Here is a 15191-nt window from a genome sequence, read left to right as displayed (position 1 = left end):
GAATGAATGAAGGAGTGAATGAAGAGTTGGAGCCTCTCCATCCAGCGCGTCCTGAAGCCACTGGTTTTCCTGTTTGGATAAAAACAAATCATCTCTGACAGGAGCACATTTAGATGAATTTTTTAATATTCTGGCAATGGGTTGTATTTATTTATTTTAACTATGTCAACACACTGAATATTTCTGACTCTAGGTCCCAGTGGTGTTTAATAAAAGAAACCTGGAAAGCAGTGTAGTGTCAGAACGGGGGAGAGAGAGCAGTGGAGGAGAGCTGGTGGAGGGTGGGGGATGCCAGGATGGGGCCAGGGAGGGCTGGTGGCAGGTTATCATCAGTTCTGCTGGGAGGGAGGGGGCGGTCTGGTTATCTTGCTGTTTCCCATATCCTAGTGTGTAACTGAGGCAAGAAGGTAAACATCCCATTGTGCTTCGTGGCATCCTAACAGGATCCTGAGCGACGCTCTCCAAGAGAGGGAAGGAAAGAGCTGGAGGCAGATTATTAGGTTGGAATTAAAATGCAGACGAGATTCATTAAATTGTTGACCCTCCTCCTCACTCCAAAAAAAAAAAAAATCAGGTTGCCATCTTAAATTGACAGCATTAGAGATGAATTATGTGCACTGATTAATAAGTGAATGTTTTTAGCATTATGATTGTGGCACCTGCTAGTTATGGCGACACTGGAGAGGCTCTCCAACTCCAGTGTTTCCGATAATAGAGGTGCAGGAGCTGAAAGTCGCCCGCAAGTGCCAGTGTACTTTCTTAGAGAGTTGTGATGTTTAAAAAAAATATTGCCGTGATCCCTCTCGCCAGCTCCCTCTGCAATGCCTCCACACCTATGTATCCCTCAGATAAAACCCACACCACTTTCTCACCTCCACAAAGCAAAGGGAATTTAATCAGATCAAACCCAAAATGCTGGAGAGCGAATTCCAGAGCAGGGACAGAAAGGCAGCTCACCATCGAGAACCATGTGATTTAAAATGAATGCAAAACACGTGATAGTCTTTCCAGGTTCCAAGAAAAATGGCAATTTTATCCAATTTGGGTGTTTGCCAAAGGTGCCATTTCACCAAATGTAGCTACAGTCATAAAAAAAAAATAAAAAGGAAGCTTCCAAGTAGATTAACTGGCTTTGCTGTATTATAATGGTGCTTTAAATGAGCAATTTGAGACAATTAACCTGGAACAGGCACTTCTCAGTGCTTTATCCCTTTAACAGTTTGGGTTCTTCAAACATGAACAGAGAAAATGAAAACTGGCTCCTTCCCATCGTAGCATCCTCTCCATAACTTTGCGAACATGCGTATGATCCATAAGGAGCCTGTAATGGGGAATCTACACTATGTAATTTGGAGATGTAATCCTCCATCAACCAAATAAAATCATTTAAAAAATTAATGGGTGTTTATGTGGCTGACTTAAGAAGAAACTCTGTTGCAGCTTTTGATAATAGTGCCTCACTCTATCCTTGGACACTAATACATATTTCCCATCTACAAATGTATTATATACTGCAAAGTACTGGAGGGAGGAGATCATTTAGAATTATTAAAGTGTTTCACACTATCTAGAGATAACGGTCTATCATTATACTTAGGATAGCAAGGCAGAAGAAAACAAAAATAAAATGAATTTTGTCAATTGAAATGAAGAAAGAGAGCTAAGAACATCCTTTGGATGATTATATAGATAATCACCAAATAATTGAGTGCCTCCTATGTTTGTGAGAGGGGTGTGAAGTTGGTTGGTTGCACCTACTGTTACTGTGAATGTGTTGTAAAGCAGTGGATCAAGAAATGTCATACAGAATGGAGAGAGACCAGAGATATCCAGGAATGCTCTCTCCTGAGGGCCTAAATCAGTTGAAGAGAATAGAGAAAATAATATTTAAACAATTATTCAAGAAAGATTTGAATTCTTAACAGGAACTCTGGGGGCAGAAGGGATCTTCATGCCAAAAAGACAGGAGAAAATAAAATGCCTGTTTCTGGCTGTGAGTTGAACTTTGGAATGAGACAGAGTTCTGGCTTCAGGTGGTCCAGGTCTCAAGGCCCTCTTCAGGAAGAAGGCAGGACTGCACTGCCTCAGCCGAGAGCAACTTGGAAGCATGGTGACGCTGCAGACAAGGGAACTTCATCCAGCTCTGTTTTTCGGAAGAAGTTGATGAAAGTGATCTAAATTGCAGAAGTATACCCTATTCTTTCACATGCTAAATCAGCATTTCAGACTCTCATCTGATTCTGCCTCATTTGACAAGACAGGTCATGGCTTCCTTCTTGGAACTTTCTGTGCTTAGTTATCTGAACATCATTTTCTCTTGCCTTAATGACTGGTACTGATCAGATTTTGTGATGGATTTTTCTTTTCCTAACCTCCAGATTTTTTGGTGTTCTGGTTCAGTCTTCCAAAGGTTCCTTTTCTACACACATCACAAACCAAACGTATTCTATAGTTTACCTGTGGTTGGCTCCTTGGCACATATCTCTGACATTGATCTCTCTCTCGATCCCTGGATTCGTGTCTCTGTCTTTCTACTCAGTACTTCTCTTTGAATATTTAGCAGAGGTCTCTAAGTGAAGGTGGATGCAGCTAAATCTCAACTACCCTTCCCCTAGCCTTTTCCTCATACAGCAAAGCACCTCCTATCCTTCCAAGACGAAAGCTTCCAAGTTAATTCTCTCTTTTTGGAGTTCTGTATTTACCTCAATATTTTAAAGAGTGAGGAGCACAAATTATTCTTCAAATAAAATGAATCTGAGATAGGTTCTTTTCCCATCCTTTCTATGATGAGTTTCCTAACAAATCTATTCATTTAACAAATAACAATTGGGCATAGTAGATTCAAACCTAGGTGGATTAGGCTCTGTGTTTGACCTCACAATGTTATTGTTCCATACTTGTAGGCACAATGGTAGGGGGTTTTCCAAAGTCATGACTCTTCCAAACAGCTTTCTAAAACCAACCTCCAATCAGTATCATAAAGAAAACGGAAATGTCTGTTCTTCTTCCTGTCATGCTCCCAAGCCCATGTCCCACAGGCAAACCTTCAGCCCTGGAAATTATGGGAGAGGAGTCAGACTGTTTTCCAGCTTCCTTTACATAACTAATGAAGAGATTCCATTGAAGCATCCCTTTCAGGCTGAAGTCAAGGTGGTAACATAGGCACTTGGTCTCTCTAGGGTCTTAATAAGTTTTGGCTTTTGTCTTTTTAATCTGCATACACTCAATATTCAATGAGCACTTATTTTCACATACTGAGATTCTGCAGAAAAAGAGCCTTTAGACATTTTCTCTATCCCTCTGGAGTTGAAAAGTCTAATTAGGAAAGAATACACATGCACACGCACACACACACACACACACACACAACATGCACACACACAGGCACATGCATGCACACTGTGCACACACACTTAACTTGCAAAAACAAGCCTTGGGTGCATAGAGTAAAGTTGAAAGACACAGTTGGGAGACTTGAAGACAGTATGGAGTGGGATGCCAGATGGGCTCCCTGTAGAGGAAATGGTCAGTTCTCTTTCTGAGCCATGAGGAAGATGGGCATAGAGCTAAGAAGGTGGAAAGTAGTGGGCTCTGTTGTTACTGTAATGGAGGAGGCATGGTGAGAGGTAGGTTGGAGATTAGGTTACAGGCACCGGTGAAGGTCTTTGCCTTGTTTTGCTATAAATGGGGAAGCCAGGGATGGCTGTCACAGGAAAGACAATGCAGTTAGATTGGCACTTAGCATGTCATGTGACAACCATGTGTTGGTGAACTAGACATGATTAGCAAGGGCAGACCTCCTGCTACAGTGACTATACTGTTGAAGGGCTACTCTTGGACTGGAGATGATTTGCATTTATTTGCATACAAGCCTTAATCTCTGTCTATTTATCTGGAGGCCTTCATATGTTTTCATATTATTAATTTACTCGTGAGGTTAAGAAAAGTTTGTGGCCACTTATTTAGGGTTTGATTTTCAGCAGGTTTCTTAACCAGTCTGCTTTGTTTTTCTCCACGATAAAATGAGGAAAAGAAAGATTGCCTGGCTTAGAACGCGTTTGGGAGGACTGAAGAGAATTTCACATATAATGAGTTTAGCCCTGGCATGCCTGCCTTGTATCATTCAAATAAGGAAATGTTAATATTAGTATTACTTTAATTAAACAATGAGACCAATTAATGAGCATGGATTTCAACCCACTTAAAGCTGGAAACACGATGGCTCCTGGATTTTTCTGGTCACTTTAAGATTTAGTAGTATAGTATTTTGAGGCTGTTTAAAGAAAAATAAAAGGTTATCTAACTGCTAAGGCTACAATATTTTGCTGCTGTTGTTTTATTTTTAAAGACAGAGTTTCTCTGTATAGCCCTGGCTGTCCTGATCTGTAAACCAGGGGGGCCTCTTGAGATCCACCTTCCTCTGCCTCCCAAGTGCTGAAATTAAAGCCTTTTGCCACCACTGCTTGCATCTGTACCTTAATGCTCAGCCTGATTTGGAAACAGAAAACCCTCAGGACTCTAACCTACTGACAATGGCCGACCAGACTCCTATGTTGGAACAACCACAACTGTAGCCATGAGTTGTTGCTGCCATCTCTTTTTGTGACGGAAACCACCGCATTCAGAGACACTCACTGTTGGCATTTTTGGATGGTTTGTTTTTTGTTCTTTGCTGTTTTTGTTTATTTGTTTGTTTTGGTAGGTGTCCTTTGCAAAGTCGTCATTCCATTCCTTCCTTTTCCAGGACCTACAAAGCTCATTATGACATGTATGTTCTGTTCATAGTAACTCAGATATTTTTTTTCAGCACTGACCCCAGCATCTGCTCTTTTGAACCTCATTGCATGTAGTGATAATTAGTGTCCCCATTTTACAGCTGAGGATACTGAGGCTAGACAGAGTTGTGATGCCTGGCAATTAGCCTTTGGTGTCCTAGGGAATGTAACCACAGTGCTTTAGTGATTCCATTAAACCCCTAATAGTGCTATCTGCTAGCTGTTCAAAAACATATATAATTTTATTATGGGTTAACTGATTGAAGAATGGTGACCTTTTATTGGAACATGGAAACAGCCATTTGTGCTTTCTAAAAACCCATTTAGTTAAAACAATAGTGATAGTAAGCTTTGGAAATGCTAACGTGTAGCCCCAAATCAAAATTAGAGGTATTAGCATGCTAAGCTGAACCACCCCTAACCTATTGATTACTAAAACAGAAGAAAACAGCACCTTTTCAAGTGTGGTTTTTTTTTTTTTTTCCTTTTCAGAGTAATTGGATTCAAATTCACATCTGTAGCATTAAACCAGTGTTTTCAACATTTCTCCCCTCCCAATTGTTTAACCTCCATCTACATCTCTGGCATAAATCTCAGCCTTTATTTGTGAATATTCGGATAAGCACTTTGCCTCTAACGGTATTGTTCGGGGCCCGGCATCATTGTTACAGCTGTAATTGTAACTATCAAGACACGGCTCTTTGTAATTAGAAAGTCAAGATGGTATTCAGCAGTATGGCAGCCCAGACTTCCATTTGTTAGGCTATTAGAAAAAAAATGTTTACAGAGAAACCAGTGTCATTGTTTAGTGCTCTTAATTGACCATCTGCCTGGTAAAGAAATGTCCAAAGAAGGATAAATAAGACGATAGCGCACTTATTTATTTATTTTCTTTGTTCAGTGAGAAAATTAGGAAAAGCAACCACTGAGGAGGCAAGCTAGATAAGACATTGCTAAATCGGGCTGCAAGGGAAATCATGCTAGGCATACATACGTTTCATTTCTTAATTCTTCCACCGTCAAGACAAAGACCCAGGGCCTCCTAGGGTGGGTTTCAGAGGCATGCTTTGGACGGCTCTGAGCTCCTTGCAATATGGCTCCTGCCTCCCCTTTCCTCATTCTCTCCCACCAACTCGCTTTGAGAGCTCTGGGCTCTAACCACCCTGCTTTGTTCTCCAAGACAGATTCCCAGATAAATGGCCCCTCCTCAGTGCTTCTCCTTAAGCAATTTCATTCTACCCTCCCCTCTTCCTTCCGGCTATGGAAATGTCACCCATGCTGTCAAGAGCTGGGCCCAGCATTCTCCCTCCCCAGCTCCTCTGTCTTTTTCTGACCATCCAGGAAAAGAAAATTTTTTCCTTGCTCTGAACTTCTGTAGCACTTATTATTTTTCCATTCACTTGGCACCGGGACGTGACCTGTCTGGTGATGTTCTTCTGTCGCGCTGGAACCGTTATTCAAAGTCAGCCGGGCCATTTGCATCCTCATATGCTTCTGTTTTGACTCTCCCCTTAGACTGTACGTTCTCTTCATAGATGTGTGTCTTATTCTTCTTTGAATTCCCCCCAAAATGCCCATCACTTTTCCCTGCTTTAAAAACTGGATTCTGAAAAGCAGGCTAACACTTGTGGTCCCGTGAAATGTCTATCATTTATCTTTTGACAAAGCCAAAAGTACCCGTGCTGATTTGCCCTCAAGACATATTATAATTCTCTTACAGAAACCCACCGAGCACCTACGACCATGAGTCCATTTTCTGCTGCGCACTTGGCATGCAGGCAGCATCCACGGTGACCCCATGCCTGGCAGAGCTTACCTGTGGGCAAAGATCTCCATGAAGTCACACATTGGCAAGAACTGGGAAACCTATCAGAATCTAAAAATAGGCTTCTTAGAATTGAATTCAAGTGAATGCGCATTCCTTGGACCAGGCCTTTTCTAAAGCCACCAAGACACCAGGTTGACAATGAGGAGCTTGTATAGTCATGTCACATCGGTGCACATCTTGTCGAAAAGGCCACATCGACTCCTCTTGCCAAGAAGAAAAACATTATGTGGCACCCAGGACAGAGCCCATACCAGACTGAGTAATTTGGGTCTCGTTCCACATCTAAAAACCAAGGAGCATCTGGTCTTGAGGAGATTATGTGCTGTGCTATATGGGTGTCCTTCTGCCCAGGGTCTGAATTGAGCTCCCTCCAAAGACAATGAGTGACCAGGCTTATGCGCAGAGACCTGCTTCTTCCAGGATCACAGATGGAAGCCCCTATTACAGCCATGCACAGATTCACCACAATATGGAAACCCTTCAAGCAGGAAATGGAACGAAAACATGAAATATGACCTGACCCAATACCAGTCTCTACTATTCGTGGATGACACTATTGGTTATTTATTCTCTGTCTTTTTCCAGAGACAATAATCAGGTACATGCCAACCTTCTTTGTAACATCTTCTGTGATGATGTCTCCCCATTCCACACATCTGTCCTTAGAGGATTTTATACACGTTATGCATTTTATACTCTTTCGGAAATAAGGCTTCCACTAACGACTAGTCCTGTAATTAAAGGTACCATTCTTTGTGTAAAGCAAGTATAATTGTAGAAGGTTTATTTTTCTACTGCCCTGCCATATTTACATTTTTAAAAAGTGCATTTACACATGTATTTGTGGGAGGGGTACACACATGCCATGATGTACACATGTGGAGGTTAGACAACAACATATAGGACTTGGCTCTCTACTACCATATGGATCCTGGGCATTGAACTCATGACCTCAAGCTAGCATAGTGAGTGCTTTTTGCCAACTGAGCCTTTTTGCCCATCCCTACCTTACCCTCTCAAGCAGAAAATAACTAGGCATCTTTTGTTCTCACTGTTCTGTTTCCTTGAAATGCCCTTGCCAACATTTCCTTAGAGCACACCTCCTAATTATTTTACTTCTCTGGCCAAATTGAACATTTTCACTGAGTTCTTCTCCAGGTCAGTGTATGAAGAGCAACCCTCAGACCAGAGAATATTGCTATATTCCATAGACGAGCAAGACAGTTCAATCCTCCACTGGGATATTTTGAGAACACATTATTGAAACTCAGTGGGTACATGATCAACAACCTACCTCTCATTTAGGGATTCCTGAATAGGACCCTAACAAGAGGGGCTTAAAGCAGGTTTCTGAAGCTATTCCCACTAATAACCACTTTTGCCCAAGTATTCCTATATTTTGAGTTTATGGGCATGGAAATATGTATGTGAATTTATTTGCTTAGAATAAATCACAATTTTATTTTACAATAATCATTTGTTTAGTTTATAATTTTGCCATTTATTGCCACCTAAAGCAAATCTGCACAGTAACATGATGGATGTACGTGTTCACGTTTACCTCAAGAATTAAATCTTGGATAAATTTGGTACTCTAGGTCAGAAAGCATCTTCAGCATTTTTCACAGTTGACTGACACTTTGATTTCACGATGTTCAATGCCAAGAATGCCACCTTGCATCAATACCTAGAACAAAGTGGCAGAAGTATGTTTAGGACCATGTCAGAAACTGTTGAAAAGTTTTGGCCATATCCCAAGCTAAAATTCATTTAATGATTTTTTTTAAAAAAAAAAAAAAAACGAAACTCAAGTCAGGAATCCGAACAGCAGTATTGAAAATGGAAATTTTCAGCACTACGTCATCTAAGAATATCCTCAGATGAAAGCTACATTCTGAGAAATGAGAGGAGGAAAACAGGGGAAGCCTTTGCTTTTGTAATTAACCCATTATGCATCTACGAGCAGAAAACTTTGTGTGTACCGCTGTGACACTACACTTCACACTTAGTCTGGACCCTGAGCCAAGGCGATTCAGGCAGCATCCTCTGGCATTGCATGGCAAAGTGAGCATGTGGTGTGTTTAACACAGAGGCTGAAGCAAAACGAGGCAACAAGAGCTAGTGCTTCCCCAAACACCTATGGCTCTTAACATGTTTAAATTGGATCTAATTTTTGATTGTTGCGCAATCACAAAGCTTTTACTGTGGTCAAAGATTCTGCACTCCTTACATTTAGTTATGACCCCATGTATGGTGAGAGACTGTGACACGGAGAAAAGGGATTTATGGAATTGTGATGGAGCAACACAGGGCAGAGCTTCCTCCATCTTGTATTCTTGCTAAGGTCATTCCAGGTTTAACTAGAATATGGTCTTCTTGATGGAGATTCCTGTGGAAAACTGCCTAAATCTATTCTAGGAATCAAAGGCTAAAACTGCTTGTTGGTGAAGAACCTTCTCCGACTAACTGCTTATCTTAACTTCTGTTAAACTGCTTGCTTCTGAGAAGTACCCGTGCAGCTTACAAGAGACATGACAGGATATGACATCCGCCTTTCAAATACCACTGTTCTTGACACTTGGGGCCACATTTTGGTCCCTGAACACTTAGGTGTGGTCCTAGGAGGCTGGAATAAAGACTTTTGGTTGACTGTACACTGTGTTTGAGTGCTCATTTCTGGTGAACTCCCTCTTGCAGAGTCTCTGAGCTCTGGGATCTCAGTCCTGGGATGCAAGAGAGGGCCAGGGCACTGGGAAAGGAGAATGGATGAGGAGAAGAGATAAGAATGAAGTGTTACAAATTTTGCCATAACTAAATCCTCTATTCCCTATTTTCCCCTTCCCTTCCTTTCCGGAAATCCTTCCTGTTTTCCACAGTCCTTCCCACCCTTTTATGTCATGAAGAGAAAAATCCAAAGATGCCCGCTCTCTATTGTCTCCATTGGCTTTGTCAGAGCCCTCCCCCGAAGCACACACTCTGCTTCTCTCTCCAACTCTTTCAAAGAGTTATACCAAATGTTTATCAATCATTTCACACTCTATGACAAAAACAAACACACTTGTGTTTATGATCACTGCTTTCTTTGTGGGAACTTTTTGCAGACTCATAATTTTTCTTGGCTATCTCAGTATCTGTAAAACCTTTCTTCAGGGATATTTGGAGGGAGGAACTGTTCTCTTCATCTTTTTGCACCGTGACAAGATCATAGTCTAAAGCGATATAAGAAACCAAAGCCTACACAACATCTCAGATAGAGACCGTTGTTGATTTTAACATTAAATGGCCAAAAGACACTTAAGGTCATGCTCAACTTCCTTAGCGATCAGGGAAATGCAAATCAAGACAACTTTAAGATACCACCTTACACCTGTCAGAATGGCTAAAATAAAAAACACCAATGATAGCCTTTGCTGGAGAGGTTGTGGAGAAAGGGGTACACTCACCCATTGCTGGTGGGAATGCAAACTTGTGCAACCACTCTGGAAAGCAGTGTTTCGGTTCCTCAGGAAATTCGGGATCAACCTACCCCTGGATCCAGTAATACCACTCTTGGGAATATACCCAAGAGAGGCCCTATCATACAACAAAAGTATATGCTCAACTATGTTCATGGCAGCATTGTTTGTAATAGCCAGAACCTGGAAACAACCTAGATGCCCTTAAACGGAAGAATGGATGAAGAAAGTATGGAATATATACATATTAGAGTATTACTCAGCAGTAAAAAACAAGGACTTCTTGAATTTTGCATACAAATGGATGGAAATAGAAAACACTATCCTGAGTGAGGTAAGCCAGACCCAAAAAGAGGAACATGGGATGTACTCACTCATATTTGGTTTCTAGCCATAAATAAAGGACATTGAGCCTATAATTCATGTTCCTAGAGAAGCTAAATAAGGTGAATCCAAAGACAAACACATAGGCATCCTCAGGAATATTAACCTTCATCAGGCGATGAAAGGAGACAGAGACAGAGACCCACACGGGAGCACCGGACAGAAATCTCAAGGTCCAAATCAGGAGCAGAAGGAGACGGAGCACGAGCAAGGAACTCAGGACCACGAGGGGTGCACCCACACACTAAGACAATGGGGATGTTCTATTGGGATCTCACCAAGGCCAGCTGGCCTGGGTCTGAAAAAGCATGGGATAAATCCGGACTAGCTGAACATAGCGGACAATGAGGAATACTGAGAATTCAAGAACAATTGCAGTGGGTTTTTGATCCTACTGCACGTACTGGCTTTGTGGGAGCCTAGGCAGTTTGGATGCTCACCTTACGAGACCTGGATAGAGGTGGGCAGTCCTTGGGCTTCCCACAGGTCAGGGAACCCTGATTGCTCTTCGAGCAGATGAGGGGGGGGGGACTTGATCGGGGGAGGGGGAGGGAAATGGGAAGCGGTTGTGGGGACGAGGCAGAAATCCTTAATAAATAAATAAATTAAAAAAAAACATTATAGAAATGAAACATAAAATAATTAATATTGTAGCAACTTAGTCCAGGTTAAATTCTTACTTTTCTAAACAATGAGTAGCTGACATTCTCATATATTATGGTCAAAAAAAGTGTTGAGATTTGGGCAACACATCAGCCGTACTAAACTATAGCTGCAGAGGCAGTGGTGTTCAGACTGATGCCTGGAAAACCAGGGCATACTGGCTGGAACTATAGCACTTGGGAGCTCAGCTGCATAGCTCTTCAGTAACCAAATCAGAAAAGCATTTGTTAGTGTCTTGTAACAAGATGGCAGTGATGGATCATCCATAATTAGTCCTTTGGCTTACTGATAACTTGGTGATGGTTGCAGCCCTAGAATCTACTGTGATCCTGGCTCAAAGCAAGAAGAGATTGTGAGCATCTCAAGATGATCTCTCCTTTCAGCAGGTGGTGCTGGGAGCACAGAGGCTACCCTAGTTATGGCGGAGGTTGGGAATATGGTGTTTGCCTTCCAGTCCCTACCAGGGTTGATGCACATAAAAAGGATATTACCATCGATAGGGACTAATTGACAGTACCTACAGCAAATTGGGAATAGATGAAAAAGAGTTAAACGCAATAAACTAAAAGTTTGCATTTTACCTTTATTTTTGAAGACTAAGAATCAGTTATGGCTAGTGGATAGAGGGTTCTTTGAAGGTCCTAATAAGTGTTATGCTCACACATCAGAGGGAGGGTTGGCAAACGGCAAGCCAGGGCACAGCAGGTCCTTCATCTTCCCCAGATCTGTCATACAGTGGTATCTACTGAGTAGAAGTTAGACGTCAGAACTGGCCAGAAAGGACCTGTCTCCTTGTGAGCATGCTTTTTACAGAGCTCTCTGCTTTGTCATTAAAACAATAGATGGACATATTTAATATCGCAAATGTGTTACTCGCCCCTAAATCTCCCAACTGAAATTAGTGAAGTCAGGATTTAAGCTTGAAAGTTTGGCGATGCACAGAATGCCAAGTTGAGAAAGAACCACTCAAGTTCTGAAAATCTAATCACACAGGAAAGTGAACTATAGAATTTCCCCTTTGTTTTCGTGTAAGTAAGACTCTGTAATTTGATAATTAATACTGAAATACTTTATTCTAACTTTATAGACCCATATTATTAATGTTAGACTATTTATTTTGTCTAATGGCTCATTCCTCTCCAAGGAAGCTACAAGAAATGACGTCATAAATACTACCTTGAGTATCAAACACAGTATTGTTTTCCTTTAGTGTCAAATGAGACAAATAGCCTTCTTACCTGAATGTCTTGTCAATTTGGGAGACCTGGGAACAAAAATCAAAGAGTTTTGATTATCCCTTAATTATCAAGTCCCAAGAAGAGAAAGGGGGTCAGTTTCATGTTTAAAGGTAAAAAAGCCCAAAACAGACAAAACTTGACCATCAAACCTTGTGCTCATGTGTATGAATGGATATCCTTGCCAAAGGGATTCTGCCTAGCAAGTTCAAGGAGGACCCTTAAATTTTGGATTTGTGGTGAACTTTGAGAAGTTTGCCAAGCTATTAGTATTGTCAATGGAGGAAGGGATATGCAGGCCAGCACCACCCCAAGAGTCTGATTAATCACTACTCAAGAGTTATACTCAAGTAAAGCTTCACTACATTGCAGGATAGTCTCAGGACTGGATAAAGTAAAGCCATGTCAGTGAGCTTAGTAAGAAAGGGTAAGGGATATGAATGTGGGCTTCAGATATAAATGTGGGCATTGAGAGGAACACACACAAACACACAGTGAGAGAGAGAGTGCTAAGAAATGGTCAGTACATTCTCAAGACATAGATTCTGCTTCATAAGTGAGTTCTGTATGTGATAGGGACACCACACCCAGAAATTCTAACAATTTGGTTACCTAAACAAAACCTGCACAATGATAACACCAGCTGACATGAAAATCAGTGTAGCGAGAATCTAGTAAAGCTCCACCCTTAGGTCAAAAGCTACAAGCGCTACCTGGCTGCTGAGAAAGAAAGAATCTGTTTTCTTCAGGGACAAGCCCCCTGAAACTTCACCCAATTCCAACTGGCCAGCCCTAAATATATATACAAACAAGAAACGCTAAATGTACTCAACAAGTTGTGTGTGTGTGTGTGTGTGTATGTGTATGTGTGTGAGTGTGTATAAACACACACACACACACACACACACACACAAACCCCAGTAATTGTAAAGGAAGATACCGTAAGTTTGAGAGAGAGTGGACAGTGGTGGGAAAATGGGAGGAGTTAGAAATGGGGCAGGGGAATGTAATTATAGTATTTATGTATGAAATTCTTAAAAAAGAAAACAAAGTTTTTCTTAAGTATCTTTATTATGTGTGCATACATGATTTTGTGACTTTTAAAGTTACATTGTTTAGAGGATAATTTATAGCAAGGCTTAAAAGATTAAACAAAATTTGCAAATTCAGTAAAAATACATAAATATGTATGCTGGTTGACTAACTTGCCTATCTTAAAGGATTTCCTCTTTTTCCTTGGTTGTACTGGGAATTCACCCTAGAGCCTTGTGCGTGCTGGCTAGACTCTACCACAGAGCTGCTCACCCACCTGTCCCTCTGCCCATCAATTCTTTTTTGTAAATAAAACTATAAAGTGTTTTAATAGTGTATTTTGTTAAAATTTAAGAATACAAATAGTGTGTATATGGTTAAACATGGAGCCACAATCTGGACCTTACATTAGCAGCATTTACTTGTTGCTTTGAGCATTCTTGTTTGAGATGAGCTCTGTCTCATCTTTTCAGTGTTTCAACAGGTGACAAATCTTTCCATGTCTCACCATCAGGTGCTCATATAGCTCCAAAGAGTTCTGAAAACTAACAGTCCCTGTAATTAGCCAGGGAGCTGTTTTTCTCTAAGGGCTTTCTGTGCTGCTCTTGAGGAGATAAGGGCAGCCTATGGTCATGACAGAAACTACATCAAAGTAGATACAAAGCCAGCACTGATCAGGCATGTGACATCTGATAGACTCTTCCTCCTGCTGCCTGGAAGTCGGGCTGAAGGCTGCAGCGAACAGCAATGTCTAGCACAAGACTTTTACCTACATTCTTTGTTTCACAGTTTCTCCATCCAAGAATGCTCTTCTACCAGACCCCCATGATCTGCAAGACCTCCAGGACCTCTCTGCACTCACCTGCTGCAAGGTCACACTTGGGTACCTCAAAGAACCTCCCACTGCCATGTTCCACCTCACATATTCCTGGTTTGCTTTGTCTTTAGAGAACTAACTAAATATTACCCCAAATTGTGTATAGATAAGTGAATTCTGTCTCCTCCAGGCTAGAACGTCAGGGTTTTGTAGGAAAATCTGAGCTGGTTGCTGTCTTCATCTCTGAAATCCATCATGATCACTAATAGGACTACCTTCAACAGTTCCTGGCCAGCATGGGTTTCTGAGTGAGACCTTCTCTCAATTTCGATCAAACAGTTAATCTGTAATCCATCAATCTATTAAGCAATCAGATTTTACTGAGCAGAAGAAGCCCGACCCACAAAAGAAATCAGATGGTGTGATACCTTTCATGTATAATTCTAGAAATACTCAATGAGTTAAGATCTGCACCAAACCCATTATAAAAAGTGCTGAGCTTTCTGTCTTTGCCCATCGTTACAGATGTCTGTGGCTGCATCTGGCTTTTCTAGATGTATCATCCTGTTAGAACAATCAACATGCTACCAGTTACATCTTCAGGAGCCTGACAAATTCATAGGTATCCTGTCCAAGAAGTTGCTTGACTTCACGACAAGCTTTTCTCTCCTACCCTCTACCCTCCTCCACATATTTTAGCTAATCATGATCTCAAAAAGCAATCTTGTGAAATGAATTCAGCAAAATGCTCTTGTGTTCACAGGGAGGTATCATAGGAGGGGAAAGGGCTCTCTTCCTTCCTTCCTATGTGATGGTATAAGATGTTTACTAGATCAATGGCACACAGGACCCACAAGTCTCTTAGGGAGCTAATCTGTGCAGCTCATCCTGTCACCCTTCAACTTAGTGCCACTCGGCAATGATGTGCTCTGGCTGTCATTTCTATCACTCTGTGCAGTAAGGGCGGCTCACTTCAGCATCTTTCCTTGGACGTGTTTGGTA

Source organism: Microtus oregoni, unplaced genomic scaffold (genome assembly GCF_018167655.1).
Source record: "Microtus oregoni isolate MIOR12 unplaced genomic scaffold, Mior012 000019F_ref0000042, whole genome shotgun sequence".
NCBI classification, from domain to species: domain Eukaryota; kingdom Metazoa; phylum Chordata; class Mammalia; order Rodentia; family Cricetidae; genus Microtus; species Microtus oregoni.
The sequence above is the reverse complement of the archived record's forward strand: the minus strand, read 5'-3'. Positions refer to the sequence as shown.